General features: G+C 34.5%; 1 long non-coding RNA gene across 1 annotated transcript in view; it reads left to right on the forward strand.

The window, feature by feature from the left end:
- Window positions 1-1,270: 1,270 nt before the first annotated feature.
- LOC141423856 (uncharacterized) overlaps window positions 1,271-20,618 on the forward strand; it is a 309,638-nt gene continuing 290,290 nt past the window's right edge. Inside the window, exon 1 of the long non-coding RNA XR_012448626.1 lies at window positions 1,271-1,403. This is a non-coding gene — a long non-coding RNA (uncharacterized lncRNA). The remainder of the gene's footprint in view (window positions 1,404-20,618) is intronic.

A 20,618-nucleotide genomic window follows, 5' to 3' on the forward strand; every position in this document is an offset into this window, starting at 1 on the left:
GATCAAAAGTTATTTCTTACACATTAGCTAAATGTTAATTACAATGTAATTTGGGACATTAAATATCTGAGAATAGATAGATATTCTATCTTGGGTATCTTTCTCTCTGCTAGCTTCAAAACCCATAAATAAGGAATAAGCCCAACAAATTAGGTCAATTTTTCTTCTATAAGTATATCGATACACATACAAACTCAAGAGCCATCCCATAGTCAGCATCCTGAGACAATCCTCATGGAAGCTTCGAAGGGAGGAAAAAAGCTTTAGAATACATGCAACATAGAAAATATAAAGCTTTGGAAGTTTGAGATTCAATGCCTTAAAATAGCATCTCTTGTCAACAGGTATACTTTGTTTCTTATTGTTGATCTTCATCATAAAGATGAGGAATCAGTAATAAAGCTAACTAACTTATATTCAAATGTTTGAAGCAATCTCAGGTTGAGTCCAAACCTTTATGGACAATTGTTAGCTCTGCACATCAACCTAGGATCTACCAAATGGCTAGAGTGGGTTTCAAGGACTCTTCTGACTAGTACTCATCCATGTAGAGAGAAAAGCAACTGGTTGTAACCTTAGAAGATGCCAAGAGCTAAAAGCGGAATTCTGAAAGGAGAGACCAGCAAAGCACAGCTTTACAGTTTGTGCTTATAAGAACTCTAAATTGAGGCACAGATGATTTATCTCTCTCTACCCTACTTCACCCCTCATGATAGACACATGCTATTTGTATATTTGAAGCATCTGAAAGGTAGCATAAGAAAATATATTACTGTACCAGGAAATGCCTACTGAACTGTACACATTTATGAAACTAATATATTCATGTATAACTAATTAGCTAAATGCCAAATGTATAATCAAGTAAAATTGCAAGCTTTCGCAAGATTTAGAGACATAGCTTCATATTTTATAGATTGATTATTTTCTGGAGAAGAGATTGGATAAGCCAATTCGTGTACTTTAAGCCCTCTGTATTCTGAACCCAATTAAAAATACAGCCTGTGGCCCCACTCTTTACAAGGGAAGGCATTTGTACTTTCTATAACAGACTTCATTGCTAATCCCAACTACAACCATCTTAACACACACACACACACACACACAGAGTGATATGGTTGAGTGGAATACTATTTGACTATATGGTTTACTAAGGAATTCTATTCCCATTGGGGAAGAAATAGTCTGTTTTAAGGGCACTCAGAAAGACATGCTTGAGAAAACAGTCTCTTTAGGTAGAAGAGAGACTCAGAGCCTCCACCCCCTTCTCCTCACTGCTGAGTCATTTTTGGCATAGGGATACAGCAATCATGGGAAACCTTGTGGCCACGCATGAAAAGAATCCTATGGAGGCACTACTAGGTAAAATGGTGCTTCTATTATATGGCATTCCTGGCTGTTGGGTAAGTCCTCTAAATCTTTCCTACCACAAAAGTGGCAGTTTCTGAAAAGCCATAGACTTCTGGTGTGCAGCAGCTTCAGTCCTGGTCAGGCAGGATACTGATTTCCTCTCCCTAAGGAGTCTTCTTCGCAGGACACCTGCCTGCCAGGAGAATAGCACTGATTATTTCCATCCTTCTCCTTTCTCTTTTCCATCCTGTTTTCTCTTTAATAAATGCACTTGAGGAGCCATTGATTTTTTGTGGGTATGGAATGCAGTACAATAGCATTATATTACTTGGTGCTATAATACCAAATTCTCTCACATTGTATTCCACTGTGAATAGCCTCTTCCTTTCCCTGTTATTCCAATGCTGGGTGCCTACACTTTTAGGGGTGATCTGTGTCTAAAGACAATATGTCAGATTAGAATAATCTGAGGATGATATTGAAGCAGCTGCTGGCAATATACAATGGCATCTAATACGGAGAACGTGAATACCTGTTAAGTAAAATAATTTTCCGGTCACTTGTTGGGTATAGCTCATGGTCACAATGAACCAATTAGATGTGTAGGTAGAAGGATGCCAGGGTCTGTTCCTTTATAGTATATTCAAATTATTTTGAAAGCTCTTATGTTGATATTGGTGTATCATACAAATAAATATTACTGACAGATGATTTCAAATAATTAGTGGATGTTTATGCAATAGAATGATTCCTTCTAAGTAAGACCTACTTTTTTCCCATTAAGTAAGCAGGAGAATGCTTTTCATAGATCAGCCTGAATTTCTGAGTTATCGGGTGTTCTGAATTATTAGGAGTCAAAAACGCATTTTAGTTCTAGTTTCTCTTATCTGTCTTTTACAAGGGAAGTCAATTAAAAATGATTGTGGGAAGGAAAGAGAAGATTAAAGAATATTTTCAAACCACCTTATGTTCACAATTATGCCTGGGTACATTCAGCTATCTTTTCTGAAGACGAGGCATAATACAAGTAAAATATATAGTACATATGTTTGTCTAACTTTCCTACAATGTATTGACAGGCTTTCAGAAGAACCAAAAATACTTCTTACTATAAAAGATGAAGAACAAAACAGACTGAATCCACTTAAGGAAGGAAAGATTCTCTCTGAGATTCAGATTCAGTATTATGTTTAACTATTCTAAATCTATTTTCCTTGGTATTCAGAAGGTTTTGTGATAGGATCAGAAACTGTGAAATGGAAATTGTAGTGATTTAATATTTGGAAAAATTATAATAAATGTAAAAAATAGTCAAGATGTGTTTTCACAGTACTTTCTGCAAAGAAAGAGAATTAAGAAGAAAAGCCAAGAAAGCTTCAGGGATTAGAGAAGATATTTTCTAAGTTTGAAAGCAGATGTTGTACCATATGTGCTTACCTGTTCTCTTTTTATTCACTTTGGCTGGATCATTACCAACCTGTCTTGTTTTTAATCCAGTAGAGTCACTGACTGAATAACCAATTATTTTACTTCTTTATAATTCTGCTAACTATGACACAGTGCTCTTGGAACATATTATAAGCAAGACAAGCAAAGGAATGAATTCAAAATAATATAAATTATATAAACATAACAGTGATTTTTTTCAATTCAAAGGCTTTAAAAATAATTTTTTAAATTTAGAAAGATTCACTTGTGATTTTCACTCTATTATGCTATTATCCCTTGGATGGATTAACAGAAAAAATTTTAATTCTTTAAATAAAAAGCCTCAGTATTCTCCTGTACACATGTGTTATCTACTTTTATGAGTTGTGAAGATCAAAATGTGACAGAAAAGGCAATAGATATTTCCAGTGTCTAAAATGATTGTCCAAGGAATAATCAAAGGAAATGGTTATGTCACAGTGTCTACTCCAAATTACTTTGCCTTTTGAGAAATTTGTTTGCATGGAAATACATAAAAGTTCCAATTACTAGCAAAACCTATACAACACATGCCAAACAATTACTTCACATTTTAAAATAAGCATTTTAATGCTATATAATGCACTCATAAAACTATACAAGTCATAAGTATATCTTGATGAATTCATATCCAAACAAATATCATTGCTCCCAAAATCCCACAAGGCTACTGTCCTTCCACTACCTCCCTCCATCCCATAAGAAGCAATATCCTGGTATTACAAAATAACTGACTGTGTCTGGTTTTTGAACATTTTACAAGTGATATAAACATACACCTTTTCTCTCTAGCTTTTTCTTCCACCATTAGTGCTTTCTATGATTCTTCCAAATGTCTTTGTTTATCTATAGTCAGGAATATTGTAGTTGGCAGTTTCATGTTTTTGCAAAGATTTTTAAAAAGTAATTCCTTCAGATAATATAATGCAATTCCACACAGTTTTTAACACAAAACTAGTATTAATCTTTTACAGATAAGGTGAAAAAAACGTAATTTATTGGAAAATTTAAATATTTGGAAATATTCAAAAAATGAGTAGAATACAAAAGCCACATAGAAGATGTTTGAGAACACAGAAAAATCAGTTGTTAAAATTAGCTGATGATAAAAATAAGGAGAATCCAAAGTAGCAGCTGCTCCTCTATCTGCATGGTTCTATTGTGTGGCCCATGAGCCTATCAGCTTCATCTGGAACCAGTTAGAAATGCAGTCTCAGGCCCATTCCAGACTCACTGCATCAAAATGAGGTCCAGCCATGAAGGTGCTTCTGGTACATCCTTGACTGTGAGTAACACTGCTTCTGTCCAACGCTTTTAAATTCATCAGGTACTTCTGGTCCTTTCTGCAATTTTTCTTAAAATTGTTACCAAATATCAGTTCTGAAAGAATAGGTAAGTACTCTGTGACTATGAGCTCCTTAAATTGACTCTTCAGTTATGACTTGAGGCATGATCAGCTTCAGGATTTTTCTTTATTGATCTAACATCCATTTTCTACTTCTTGACAGTCACTGGGTATATTTATTTTCTATGCCATCTTTAATAAATTGTCACTAATTTAGCAATGTAACACAACACAAATCCATTCTGTGAAAGTTCTGGAGTCCAAAAGTCCTCAATCAGTCTTACTATGCTAAAATCAAGGTGGCAGAAGGGCTGGTTTTCTTTGAGGCTCCATATAGGGAAGACTGCACTTTCTTGCCCTTTTCCAGCTTCTGCAAGTAATCTGCATTTGTTAATTCATAAATCCTCCTATGACTCATTTCAACATATTGCTCCAAATGTCACATATTCTATGACTCTCTTGACTGTGTTGACTACTTTTTATAAGAATATGCTATGTAAGTAATATTCACAAGTCCTGGAAGTGAGTACTTGAGCATCCTTCTGGTATCATTGTCCCATCTACAGCACTATGTAAGTGAGTTCAGTTATAAGGTTGGAGGTGCATATTGAGTGGGCAATGGCAAAACCTCTCTGATTCATTATAAAATGTTGGTAAGCAGTATTGATAAATTAATTTTCATGTTACCTAGTTTTGACTAATTAAAAGCATGACAGTCAAACAGAAATGCAAAAGATAATATATTTTTTATGAATTCATCTCAGGAATAGGTAATTGCAGGTACTGTATGCTAGGTACTGTTTGAAGTGTAAAATCTAGTGATTTATACAGGAACTAATTACAAAAGGTGTGAAAAGAGCCAGCATAGAAGATACGCTGAAGATACTTAAAACAATGTGTGATTTCCTATAAATCTCACTGAATGTGAAAGCTTGGTGGTGTGAATGCTCTCCTGAAATCTGAAATATAAATAATGCTCTGTGGGAGTATTCTAACAGAAATTGTATATTATAGGAACTTCAGCACTAAGAAGCCAAATTGTTCAAAAAATTTTGAGTATTTAAATGATTAGAGTTTAGCAGGTAAGGTGAGAAATGGTAAAATGACGTTAGGGAAATAAAAAGTTGCTATAAAATATCTCTTTTTAACAGTGTTTCGAAGTATTTTTATTTTTTTCATTTTTTATTTTTTATTTTTCATTGTTTGGGCCATCTCTCCCTCCTACCCCCTACCCCCTCCCTTTCTCCCCCACCCCCCTCACTTCCAGATAGAACCTGTTCTGCCTTCTCTAATTTTTTTGAAGAGAAAGCATAAGAGATAATAAGAAAGACAAGGCATTTTTCCCAGCTTGAGATAAGGATAGCTATACAGAGATTCCTAGCATTGCTTCCATGCACAAGTGTATTACAACCTGAATTGGCTCGTATCTACCAGACCTCTTCACTACTTCCCGGTCACCTTCCCATAGTGGCCTCTGTCAGTTTAAGATTACTTTATTAGCGCCTCTGCAGTGGGCACATCAAACACTTCCAAGTTTTGGGTTTTCTACCTTTCCCTATTCCTCCTGAATGTGTTCTCCCCTTAGCATGTGACCCATGTCCAATAATATTACTGCATTTGTTTTAGTTCTAAAGTCCGCATATGAGGAAGCACAATGATTTTTGGCCTTCTGAGCCTGGGTAACTTCACTCTAACCAATAAAATATCTTGACAAAAATTATAGTTTAAACTTTAAGCTGAGGACTAAAATGAGAATGTAAGTAAATGAATGACATAGTGTTGTTTATATTATTAAAGATAATTTTGACCACTGTGTGAAGAGAAGATTGACATGCGACAAGTTCGTATATGGCAGCCTTTTGGAATAATCTGAGTGAGAGATAAAGGAATCCTGGGTTATCATGGGAAAGGTGCAAATAGGATAAAGCTGGTGGGATAAGACACTCATTTAGCAACTAAAGCCAATGGAATTCCTTGCTGGATGGGGCATCAAAAGGTCAGAAGAAGCCAAGAGAAAGGGGGGTTTCTTTCATAAGTGTCAGAATATATAATAATGTTTTTAATATATGGAGCAGAAGAGTATGATTCTTGGGTGAGAGGAAGGCATAGTGCATATTTATCCACCCTTTCAACTAATATGCTTTTCAATCATTCGTCTTGCATGACCGTCCTACTGGAATTTCTCCATCTTTTGCACTCAGTACTTTTTGTGTCCTTTCATTTTATTAATTTCAGTGTTTTTAAATTATGTGTAAATAAGGTATAATGCAAGTTTCTAGAGAACAATATCTACCTGTACTTCATGTTTGTAAGTACACAGTCCATAGCTTAGAATTTTATGCTTATTAGTCAATAACTAGGTACTTAAATTTATAATTTTGTCTCCATAAACAACCACCGTGACATCAGATTAGTATGTGTGAGAGAACAATCAGACGTTGCTTCTGGTCTCACATTGATTTGCATGCAGCTAGAGAAGATTTCTTCTGTCACGAGTAGTCACAGAAACTATGTTTGGAAATTGGAAGCATTTCAAATTATTTTTGAAGCTTTAAAATAGCTTCATTTGTTACTGTAACATCATCTTCATTAATATTTTACCTTTTATATCTGAGGTATAATCTCTGCCTAGGCATATTTGCATTACTGCCAAACTACTTTCCAATTTCAATTTTGAATAAAACCTAATCAACATATTCTTTGCCTTTATACTTCATAGACTACTTGACGTAGGAAAAGGATCATATCCTTTGGAGCAAGACAGAGCTGGGTTTAAAACCTACTTTCTTGCTTATTAAGAATGTGACCTTGAGTGGGTTCCCTAATCTTTCTGCACCTGTTTCTTTACCTATAAGATGAAGGTAATAATATCTATCTTATAGGATTATTATGAGGATTGAAAGTAAAATAAATGAAATTCCTGGAGTGGTATATCACTGATATCAATAAAATAAATTATTATAATAAGCGTACTTTTTTCAGGACTTGATATCACTTCCTCTCCCAAAAGGACATACAAACGTCTACTAGCTTTATCTGTGAAACGAAGCAAAATTTTGTTATAAAAATAGATTTAATTCTGTAAGACTTGAGCTTAAGAATCTTATTTGCAATTATCATTTTCTTATCTTAAGAAATGAAATTGTTCCACTAATGCCTGTGCCATATTACTAATAAAATTTTGATAAAAAGAAAAGTGTGCTAAGTAAAACATCAGTCTTAGGGAAAATAATAATACAGGAAGTCATTTAAAAAATCTATCAGGACATAATTCTTAAATTTTAGCTAACTTTACTTCTCTCACTCAAACAGGTTATACTGTTCAAGGCTGGACTGTGATCTATTACTGACTTGGTAATGACAGTCAGGTTTGCCAACACAATCACTGCACTGCATTATCTAAGCCATTGCTCTGCAAAGTGCCTTGGGATACCTTGAGTATGAAAGGCAATACATCAAGTATATTATATTTTATTCTATATGGTACCTGAGTTTTGGCAATGCATATTCAACAAGCTGAATAAAAAGACCTCCAGATGTACTCTATTAGTGTTTTTATGCATTCACCATTGGTAAGATAGGCTCAACTTAAACTAAAGGAAAGAAATTATGCTTGAGAGACAGGAAGAAACTCTATCCTGAAGGTGGAAACCCTGACCAGAAATGTACCTACACTAGCATCGCTTGCCTCAGAATTGGCCTTCCTCTCACCTGTCAGTCAGAAACACAAATGGGTTTTCTTTTTATGGAAGACTAATGGATAAAATAGGAAGCACATCAGAATCATTTATCATTGCTTTATCCTCTATTTCTAACACTGTGTAAAAATCAAGGAATGAATGACTGAGTGAGTAAATGATTTGAACTGGATTATATCTTAACCAAAATTTCAGTTTTTATTTGCAATTGGAATACAATTGCATGTATTTAAGGAATATAATCTGTTATTTCTGTACCTGCATAACTGACATAGTTTTGAAAAAGCACTTTAAATTTTAATAAACAGTTTAATCATATGTTAAGAATGTCCTCAAAAGTCATAATGGTAACAGTTTTACAGGGAGACAACATCCCACAGAGTTGGATACAATTTATATTTGTCTTTCAGAAACTGACATTTTGTGCTATATGGATGTGTTAAAATACATCCTTAACCTGCAGTTGCTTTTCTGTTTGTTAAGTCATCACTATAAATCAATAAGTATGTAAGAACTGTATAGCAAGTTATAAATAAACACATGTACTTACATGCACAAACATATAAACTTGATATAAAATAATTTAGCACATATTCTAGAAAATTAAAAAATATTTCCCTCAGCTTGTCAACTGGAATAGGAAAACATTCTTTCAGAGCAGCAAAGTGTTTGCTTATTCCAATAAAATAAACAGTTAAAAAAGATAGTAATATACTGAATGGCATAAACTAGAACCACTTTCCTTTCTGACCATTTACCATGCTGATGATATATTCAGAGAAAAGAAGTAATAAAACATTATCATTACCTTCTTAAGCTTATCATCTAATTGTGGAAATACGACATCTTGATTTTGCCTAAATTGACACTGCACTGTAGTTCTAAAAGAATGATCTTTTCAATAACTGCTACATGTCTCTCCATAAAAAACTGAACTGTGCTCTTACCTTAAATCATGCATGAAAAGTATTCCAGATAAATTTAACAGCTAAATGTGAATTCTAAAACATTAAATTTTCCAGGATAAAGCATAGAAGAAAACCATTAAGACATTCACAGAGTTAAAAATTTCTTGACAATGTACAGAATGATTGCTGTAAAGGGGAAAAATGAGAAATTGAATAACAATAAAATTAGGAAATTTTGTTCATTGAAAGACACCATGAAGAGAGTGAAAAGACAAAGTGGGAGAGGACATAGCCACATTCATATCTGAAAAACGTGCAGAATAAATAAAGAATGCCTATGAAGCAACAGAATAAAACTTTACATAACCCAGTAGGAAGTGGACAAAAGAGAATTATAGAAGTCATAAAAGAGCATATGGACATCTTCATTTTTCATCAGGGAAATGCAAATTTCAATTTAAATTTAATGTCTATTGGAGTATAAAGCGGATGTTAAAATGAGAAGTAGATGATTCCAAGTTCTGGAGAACGTGTGGAACAATTGCAAGTGTCATACACTACTGGTGAAGTATAAATTTTTACAACCACTCCAACAAATTATAGGAGTTTTAAAGCTGATTATCCCACACTTTGTAATGCTGAAATTCTAAGTATAGACCTCACCAAAATTTTTAACTTGTGTTCACCAAAGAATATGTAAATAAGTTTTTATAGCAGCACCATTAGCAATAGCTAATACTAAAACAAAATCAAGCACCTACTGAAATTTTAATATATTTATATAATTGTCATATATCACATACCTTAGTAAGCATGAACAATGTCAACAAATCTCATATACATAATGTTGAACAACATAAGAAGACATAAAGCAATACATACTCTATGATTCAATTCATATAAAGTTTGAACATGGGTAAAGGTAATTTATAGTATTAGAAGACAGATGAGCACTTTACTTCATGGGTGGTCATCATGAATGGGTTCTGTTATATGTAAATATTTAACTTTGCTCAACAGTGACATTAGAGAAAGACTATGTGTTATAAAGTCACCAGGAGGTCAGTGAGATAAACCCAAATTTATGGAACACATTTGTTTGTTTATCCATATATTTATCTTTAAAACAGACATGCTATAGTTTGTTATACTATGCACCAACTATAAATAGTAACTTATTTAATTCTCCAAATAGTCTGATGTGAAGTTGAAGTTGTTTCCCCTGTTTTATAGGTGGCGAAACTGAGCTAAGCATTTAAGACATGATATCACTAGAAATTAAATCCAGACAGTAGTGTCATTGAATTTTGGGACCACCCTAAGTGATCATATTACAAAGTCATTAACTACAAGAGTAAGAAATGTTTTTCCAAGCAATATCTTATTAAGTTCTGCAGCTAGGACTTGGACATATCTCTTTTAAAAGCCACTCTTCAAACTATTGCAGATGGAGAAAAGTTATCTAGATGTGCAGAAAAGTGGAGTGCAGCATGGGTTAGGGCAACATAGACACGAAAGAATGAATATACAACTATCTGAGCATAAAGATTTATTACTGAATACAGAATAAAAGGCAAAATGGAGCTAACATATTCTTACACTTTTAAAATGTGGCTATGCTGTAAAGGAAATAACATTTGAAATGGTTAACCTGAATTTATTTATTTGTTATAATTTTTGTTGTACTGGGGATTGAACACTTTGTGCATACTAGGCAAGTACTCTACCACTTGAATTCCAGATTTATATCACATCCTAGACTTGTATATGATGCCTGCCCCCAGCCCTTTTGTTTTTATTTTGTTTTAGACATAGGGTGTTGCTGCCAGCCTCTAGTTCACGATTATCTGCCTTCTCTATAATTGGTGAACAGGTGTGTTTCACATGCCAAGATTTTTAATAGTCTTTTTTAAAAGAAAAAAGATATTGTTGAAAAGGAATGAAGACATATTTCCCACTGAGTTATGATTTATGATTAAAAGTAGAATGCACCAAATGGCAATGGCTATGTAAAAGGGAGATTTGAGAAACTGTACTTGAGGATAATCAAACAGGAAATGATTGTGGAAGGGGAAATACTTTGTATCTATTTTGTACCACAGTCACTTTCCTCCTAACTACAGAGTCTTGATAGTTTGAAAATCATTTACCTTTCTCATACCTTCAACTAACTCTACAATCCAAAAATAAGGATAAGAACAAGCAACTTGTGTTTTCTGCTTTGTTGTTGGTATATGAGATCTCAGGTTACACAAGACCTTTAATCCAAATAAAACTGGTGAGACTATTGGGCTGTTCACATCACTATTCTGAAGGTAATGTACTTAAGAATGAAGACAAAGTGCAAAGTAGTTAAGCTAGAGAGAATTGAATTTTCCAAAGCTAGTATAATTCCTTTTTTATTCTTCCTATTCATTCCTTAAATCTATGATACTAAAAAGAAAATAAAAGGGCCTCAGCATCCATAGACCTAAATTTATTCTTTTATTCACACTTCATTAAGTGACATAGTGGACAAAGATTTTGCTGGATATTGAGAAGAAATCAGAGGGCAAGAAAAAAATAACAAGAAACTAGAAATTACTAAAATATGTTGCAAACACTTGCCTAATGCTTCACATTCATTTAAACTCTACAAGACTTTGAAGTGAATGGAATTATTTCTCACAAATTATAGATGAGGAAACTGAGACACAGTTGCACTAATTATCACATAGTCCTATGGCTAGATTATAGGAGAGATGAGATTTACATACTTATAGTTTGGCTATAGATCTGAATTTTAACCATTACACAAGTAGCACAATGTTGGGTATGAAACTTTATTTTAATTCAAATATCTAATAATACCCCACTTTGTAGAAAACTTTGTGTTAGTTGCCAAAGGTGAAGGAAGAGAGTTTTTACTTTTCTTTTTGCGGGTGGGAAGAGAGAGAAAGTAATAGTCATAAACAGAACTAAAACAAATGTATGAGTTGTCCATTTTTTGGTTCAAATCCCTGCTTCACTGACTGCTTTGCAATAATAGCACTGTACATTTTAAGTTTTTCTCCTTTGCAGCTAAAACTGTTTCCTTTTGTTAACAGCGTGCAAGGAATGAATATGACAGGAAAAAATAGTTTTATTTTGTGCCCCTGGTGAGCTTTGATTTTTTTCTTCTTGCTCCTACTGTGTGGCTGTCAGGAATGTATATGAAGAATATCCAATGATGTCTGCCCCTGAATGCCTGGTCCTCAGATAGCATATATCCAAGGAAACTTCCAAGAACTCACACTGTTGACATCTTTACTTCAGCCTGTCTGCAAGGATTTTGACTTGCGGATCCCAACCATATAGTTTCATGTGTTTACATCTAAGAAAAGTGCTGGTTGATTTTCTGACTGACAGTCATGACTAACTTACAACCCAGAGGGGTATCTCTAGGCTTATTGGTGATTTTGTCCACCTCTGTTCAAGCAACAAAAAACTTCAGTTTCAGGCAGTGGGTGGTAACCTTGCTTTGTGCACCATGGTCTGAATCCTAGGTGTGAGATGGGCTCACATTCCAACTTAGTTCTTCCTTGGCTATTCTTCAGCCCCACGGAAGTCTTCAGAATTCTCCTTACCTCTTTGCAGGTAATTCCCAATTCTAATTAAAAATTCTTTGTATGAAACTCTCCATCTTCGAATCACTGTGTGCTTTTTATTTTCTGATTGGCCTTGGACTGATAAAAGAGAATCAAGAAAGAGGATGGAGATGGTGTTGCTTATTTACTGAGAAGGAAAGGAAGGAAACATTTGTGTAGACCTCTCTAAATCCCATCCTAGGTTTGTGAGGAGTTTGGCACTCTAAATTGTGCCTAAAGATGTAAACTTAGAGTTTTATATAGGTTTGATAGCAGGGAAAAATTGAAATAACAGTGGGCCATGATGCCACAGCTGGGTTTCTCAAACTTTTCCCACTTAAATATATGCTATCAGTAAAAATGACCCACAGTGGCAAGGGTTTGCCACTAAAAGTGACTGGTGGTTAGTGGAGATGGCAGAGGGAGACTTCAAGTAGTTCATTTCACTTCCATCCCACTGGAAGAGCATGGCCGGAACTGGGGAGTCAGAAAAGAGGTGATGTGAGGCATACAAGATTCAAGAACATACAGACTAGTTTATAAAAGGCCATTATCACACATGAATATGGGCCTGCAAATTGGAGCATAGTTACAGATATCTTACTTGTAGTATATCTTCCAAGAAGTAGAAGCATATTGGTACTTTATTGGGAGATTTTACTCTATCTTTTTCTTCTTTCTTATGTGTTCTTGATGTTATGTTTCCTGTAACTTCTTTTGAAATGCACTAGTTATTGTCTAAAGTACAAGTAAATCCCACAATGATAGCATTCTTTTTAATTAGCTTCTTCAGTAATATGCTTCCTAAATGTATCTTACATAGAGATTTTGTTCTGTCTGTGTATAAATTTCATTTTATGTATTATTACAAGTGAGATATAGATGTCTTTATATACTTCATGGGGACCATATATCTGATTCCAGGATTCTTCTTTTCTTTTATACTTATACTGACATCTTGAGAATGAGCACACAAAATATTTTCACCCCAGCCAATGTCATTATTTCATTAATAATCATTTGATATTCATTTCAGTACTTCTGACAGAAGATATCCAAATACACTATAAATTCAGGTCAGAATTTAGGCATGGACTACAAATTTGCAAGTTTGGCCTTCAAAAACACCACTGGGATTCATATGAGAGTCACGATATCTTTATCTGTCATGAGAACATACTCAGAGTTGTGATCACATATCCATTGATCTAAAATAACTCTGGACTATGCAGATTTTATAGGAAAGAAATGTATGTCTTTCTGCAATCTGGCTGTTGTGAGCAGCATCAGGTACAGGCCAATTGGTAAAATTTGGCAATGAGCCAATGCTAAAAAAGTAATTGGTAGTCCTTGATGTCAATTGGATTGCTATTAATTTAAAAATTATATTTCCTACAGTATTAATAGTTTTTGTATGAAAATGTAAAGTTGAAAACGTACAAGGTAAAATATGACACAAATTCTAAATTTTTTTCTTCTCATGTTTCCTGGTATATAGGTATTCCCATGTTGAAGACTACTGGCTTACAGTACTGCAATAGAGCATATAGTGGTTTAGGCTTTCAGATATTACTAGGACTTTATATATGATTAAAGTTTAGCTTTAATGATATAACTCATTCTTCATTCTATTTTTACCTTTCCACATCCTTCTCTTATCCATACACACACAAATTGTCTGAAGTTTTTAATTCTGATAACTACTTCAGAACAAGTCTGTCTAATCTCCCAGACAAGGAGTGAGTACAGTCAAGAATAAGTACCTGGGGAGAGACTGCATTGTTTTAGTACAGAGTAAAACCATAGATTCATTTCAACAATATTTCAGATTAACAAAGGTTACATATTTACATAAATTCACTGAATTTAAGGTTGAGCCCATAGGGATACACACACACACACACACACACACACATACACATCAGTTAAAATTAATAATATAACACATGTCAATGTACTTCTTGTGAATTTGGTGCATACCTATTGGGTCCTGTTTTAGATATAGTCAGATTCTACAACAGGAAAAATCAGACATCGATCTTGTGCTACATTAATTGTGACTTGAGCAGATGGCTGCACACCGTCAGTATCCTTTTTTTAATGTTGTCATTGGTGTCATCTCTGTTTCCACATTTTTGGTTTTACTGCAGTTTTATTTTCTGTAATTTTCTTGAAATGTGAAAGATATAATTGTGATGTGATAAATGAGATGGAGAGCCCATAGCTCAGTCACTAGTTTGTTCATAGATTGACCATTAAATGTAAAGTGATGAGATCCATTGTTGAATGTGCAATGATTCATCTCTCTTTTGAAGTTTCTACCTTTATGCTTGAGTCCTGAATAATTTTTCATGTTTCTCTTTTAATAGGTGTCTGGAAGGACAAAATTCTTCCCAAAATATAGTCTAGCTAAATGGAATGCACGTGAGATATGCCCATTAAGTAGATCAACAGCAGTACTTGTTTGTAATAAGAATTTATAATGTGGATCAGTATAGAAAGAAATCCTGTTTAAATTTTGTCATTCCTTGCTAAGCCTCTTCTACTTGTTCTTAAGCACTTCTCAGTTTTGATTTAAAAAAAACTATGAAATAGAAAACTCAAATAGCAAATCATCTAATTTACTGAGAATCAGTCAAAATAGGAAAGAAATATCTATTTATTAGTTTGCTTGGAAATTAACTTCCTTCCAAAGATCATAGCTACTGCTTCTTTCCTCTAATTAACCTTCTCCAACAAGTTTGACCTATTGACAAGAAGACATCAATGCCAAGTTCCATTGTCAGTAAGAAAACAAATGGCCTCCCTCTAACAGTTCATGCAAAGGAAAAGGACATAAATACTCATTACACACACACACACACACACACAAACACACAAACACACAGACAACATGTAATTCCAGTGTCATTCATATGCATGTAGGGAAAAGATGTAGCAAATGGAAAATGAAAAAGGTAGGAAGTGGGTGAGAGGAATAATGATTAGAAGTTAAAAAAAGAAAGTATTTGTATTCTGAATGTGGATGAGGGATATATGATTTATCCCAGAAACAGACAATGAAAATTATCATAATCAAATTAAAGGTTGTTTTATTTGAAAACATGGATGCTTGTATTATTAAAATCTCAATGAATTTTTATGAAAATATAAATTATGTGAACAGTTTTACCAACTAATTTTTTGGAAATCCATTTATCTCCAGTAAGTATATGAATATATGTGCATGTATATATATATATACATATATATTTATATATATGCATGTATATGTGTGTATAAATAATGCGTATACATGTATAAATATATACTTATATATACACTGTATATATATATATATATATATATATATATATATATATATATAGTGAACAGACTTTGAACCCTTGTCTTTGATAGGTGCTCTACCACTTGAGCTGTACCCTCAGACCTGAAGGTGGATATATGTACTTAATTTATCTATGAAACAATAGATTGTAGATTTGATTAGTTTATTTATACTTTTCCTTTGTCATGGAGTTCTGCAAATACAAGTGTCTGCATTCTGTGATTTCTCAACTTTTGGATAAACACTTATATTAAGGTGATTATAATAACTAGTATACCAGTAAAAACAGAAACATTCTCAAAACAAGGTAGACCATTATGTCTCCATCCTGACATGACTGACTACAAAGTGAGAAGTGTAGAGCAGTAGTTTGGTGGGTTGGCACATTAGAATGCTAATGATGAGAGCCTAAGTCTGGTTTTGACACTGCATCAATGCTGAGAGAGCCACCTTGATTTACTGACATGAATGAATCATTACGAATAATTGTTATCTTTGTGTGTGTTGGTGGGGAGGGAGTCTGGTTTGAACTCAGGGTTTCTTGCTTGCTAAGAAGGTGTTCTACTGTTTGAGCCACACTTCCTGTCCATTTTGTTCTGGTTATTTTGGAGACGAATCTTCCAACTATTTGCCCTGGCTGGCCTCAAACCATGATTCTCCTGATGTCAGCTTTCCAAGCAGATAGAATTTTAGGCATGAACTACCAGTGTCCAGGTAATTATTTAAATCTTGACATAAGCATATATCTAACCACATAGACAGATGATACACAGATAAATGAATACTTGAGTAACATAATAGAGAACTAGATGACAGATAGATATATTGATTGATAAATAGATAAATATAGAAAACTATACCTTCCAATACCCCAAACAACACATTTGCAATCTTGGTAATTAACTGGAATATTTAATCCATTTGCATTTAATGCAATTACTGATGAAGTTGGATTTATATCTGCCATTTTGCATTTGCTTTCTATGTATCTTACATCATTTTTGTTTTTTTGATACTCCTTACATCTTCCTTTTTGTTAAATAGACTTTATTAGTTATATTTTAATTACATTTTGTTAGTTTTGCCAAGTCATTTTGTTTTTTAAATGGTTGTGCTACAACATTTTAATACAAAACAACCTCATTAGGATTTATACTTATTTATTTGCGGTACTGGGGTTGCAGGCAGGTACTCTACCACTTGAATCAAGCCCCCAGCCTATTTTTGCTTTAGTTATTTTTGGATAGTGTCTTGCATTTTTTTCCAGTGTTGACCTCTGATTGCTATCCTCCCTATAGGCATGAACCATTATGCCTACTTTATTTATTGAGGATTCTCACTAACTTTTTGCCTGAGCTGGCCTCAAAAGTTGATCCTCCTGATCTCAGTTTCCTGGGCACCTGGGATACAGGCACGAGTCACTACTCCTGGACCATTAGGATTTAATACCAACTAAGTTTTAATAACTTTTTCTGCTCACCACCTTTGTGCTAGCCTTGTCATTTAAATGACATCTTCATATATTAGATCTTAGAAACACAGCTGACTAATTATTTTCTTTTTTTATTTTATCATTTACTCACATGTGTATACATTGTTTGGGCCACCTTCCCCCCACTCCCGGCTTCCTGGCAGAATCTGTTCCATCCTCTTGTTTTCCAGTTTTGTTGAAGGGAAAACATAAGACATAATAAGAAAGACATAGTGTTTTTGCTACTTTGAGATAAAAATAGCTATACAGAGAGATTACTAGCGTTGCTTCCATGCACTTGTGTATTGCAATCTACATTGGTTCATCTCTACCAGACCTCTTCTCTACTTCCTAGTGCTTTTCTCATGGTGGCCTCTGCCAGTTTAAGATTACTTTATTTGCTCCTTTACAGGGAGCACATAAACCACATTCAAGTTTTAGGTTTCTTTCCCTTTCCCTATTTGTCCTGTGTGTGTTCTCCCTTTAGTGTGTGATCCATTTCCAATAATATTACTGCATTTGTTTTAGGTCTATAATCTGCATATGAGGGAGAACATATGAATTTTGGCTTTCTGAGCCTAGCTAAGTTTGCTTAAGATGATGTTTCCAGTTCCATCCATTTACTTGTGAATGACAAAATTTCATTCTTCTCTGTGACTGAGTAAAATTCCATTGTGTGTAAATACCACATTTTCTTAATCCATTAGTCGTGGGGCATCTTGGCTGTTTCCATAGCTTGGCTGTTGTGAATAGCACTGCAATAAATATGGATGTGCAGGTGTCTTTGTAATAATCTAAGTTGCATTCCTTCAGGTATATCCCTAGGAGTGGTATTGCTGGTTCATACGGCAGATTTATGCTTAGTCTTTTAAGAAGCCTCCATATTGTTTGCCAAAGTGGTTACTAGTTTACATTCCCACTAGCAGTGTATGAAGGTTCCTTTTTCCCCACATCCTCACCAACATTTGTTGGTGGTGGTGTTCTTGAAGATAGCTATTCTAATAGAAGTGAGATGGAATCTTAGTGTGGTTTTGATTTGCATTTCTTTTATGGCCAGAGATGGTTGAACATTTTTCATGTGATTTTGGCCATTTGGACTTCTTCCTTTGAAAAAGTTCTGTTTAGTTCAGTTGTCCACTTCTTTATTGGTTCATTGATTTTGTGGGAGTTTAGTTTTTTGAGATCCCTGTATATTCTGGTTATCAGTCCTTTGTCTGATGGATAGCTAGCAAATATTTTCTCCCATTCTGTGAGTGTTCTCTTCAATTTAGTGACCATTTCTTTTGTTGTACAGAAGCTTTTTAATTCATGTAATCCCATTTGTCCATCCTTTCTCTTAGTTACTGAGCTGCTGGGATTCTACTGAGGAAGTCCTTGTCTATACCTATTGCTTCCAGTGTATTACCTGTTCTTTCCTGTACTAACTGCAAGGTTTCAGGTCTGATATTAAGGTCTTTAATCCACTTTGAGTTGATACTGGTACAGGGTGATAGGCATGGTTCTAGTTTCAGTTTTCTGAAGGCAGATAACCACTTTTCCCAGCAACATTTGTTGAAGAGGCTGTCTTTTCTCCATTGTATGTTTTTGACACTTTTTTCAATAATAAGGTAGGCATAACTGTGTGGATTCATATATGGGTCCTCTGTTCTGTTCCACTGGTCTTCATATCTGCTTTTGTGCCAGTACCATGCTGTTTTTATTGCTATAGATCTGTAGTATAGTTTGAATTCAGGTATTGTGATACTTCCAGTGTTGCTCTTTTTGCTCAGTAATGCCTTGGCTATTTTTGGTCTTTTGTGTTTCCAAATGAACTTTAGGGTAGATTTTTCTATCTCTGTGATAAATATCATTGGGATTTTGATGGGAATTGCATTAAACATGTAGATTGCTTTTCGTAGCATAGCAACATTTTTCTATGTTGATTATGCTAATCCATTAGCAAGGGTGGTCTTTCCACCTTCTGTAGTCTTCTTCAATCTCTTTCTTCAGTGGTTTGTAGTTCTCCTTGTAGAGGTCATTTACATCCTTTAAGTTTATTCCTAGGTATTTGATTTTTTTTGAGGTTATTGTAAATGGAATTGTTTTCCTGTGTTCTTTCTCAATTCGTTCATTGTTGGTGTATAGAAAGGCTACTGATTTTCGTTTGTTGATTTTGTATCCTGCCACATTGCTGAAGCTGTTTATGTTGTCTAGGAGTTTTTGGGTAGAGTTTTTTGGGGTCTTTGAAGTATAGGATCATGTTGTCTGCAAATAGGAATATTTTCACAATTTCTTTACCTACTTGCATTCCTTTTATTTCTTCTTCTTGCCTTATTGCTCTGGCTAGGAATTCCAGGACTATGTTGAATAGGAGTGGGGACAGTGGTCATCCTTGTCTTGTTTCTGACTTTAGGCGAAATGGTTCGGTTTTTCCCCAGTAAGTATGATATTGGTTATATGTTTGTCATATATATGGCTGCATATTTATTTCTTGACTCAGTTATCTTTAAGTAAGGGAGAGGAAAATTTAAAAAGGTAAAAATACATCTATATTGTCTTTTACTTTTTCTTTGCTAATGCTCTTTATTTCTTCATGTAGATTCAAGTTATTTTGTAATGGCCTATAATCTTAGCCTGACAGATAAGCCTGGTAGGTTACATGGGGCAGTTCTGCAAGCCACACATGCTCTCAATTTTTGTTTCTATGGGAATGTCTTCATTTCTTCTCAGTTTTAGAAAAAAAGTCTCCCTGGATAAAAAATCCTTAGTGAACTCTCTTCCTACTAACACTTTTACTAATGTTTCTGACCTCCATTTTTCAACAGGGGAAATGTAGTTTCTCCCCATTCAAGTTTATTGTTGTTGCTGAACGTTTGATATTGTTGTCATTGTTAGTATTGGTTTGTTTAATGGCTCTCCAGAACTAATTCTCTGGAGTCTGTGTTGTGTGGTGCCACTCAAGTCTCATATCTGTTTGCTTTGAGGTCACTAAAGATTAGACAAAGATGTCCATTTATGCCTTGAGGTAATCTATCCTCAACTTATAACTATGGGGCTCTTTATGTGTGTGCTAGGGCAAGCTTTTAATGGTGAGACAGTTAAACCTCAGCTTTAGCCTTCCTTTCCTCTTCATAACATATCTCAATGTCAACCAGCAGTGATGGGTTGGGGTTCCCTCATGACTCTCCTGGGAATGTGTACAACTTTACAAATGAGCATGGCCTCCTGCATTTCCAGGAATATGTCAGAGCTTTTCAAAGCCCCCTGCAAACATTGCATTCTCCGTGTTATCCTTTTAAATGTTTGCACCGTCTTGTACCACTGCTTCAGGCATAGGTGATGTTAAACATTCACCATGGACTGTTTCAATCAAACAAAGCCCTGGCAATAAAAGTTCTCACTCACTAAGTCTTATGTGAGCTCAAATACAGACAAATCTTATGAATGCACCTTTTCCAGTGAGCTGT

This window comes from Castor canadensis, chromosome 6 (assembly GCF_047511655.1).
Source record: "Castor canadensis chromosome 6, mCasCan1.hap1v2, whole genome shotgun sequence".
Classification (NCBI taxonomy): domain Eukaryota; kingdom Metazoa; phylum Chordata; class Mammalia; order Rodentia; family Castoridae; genus Castor; species Castor canadensis.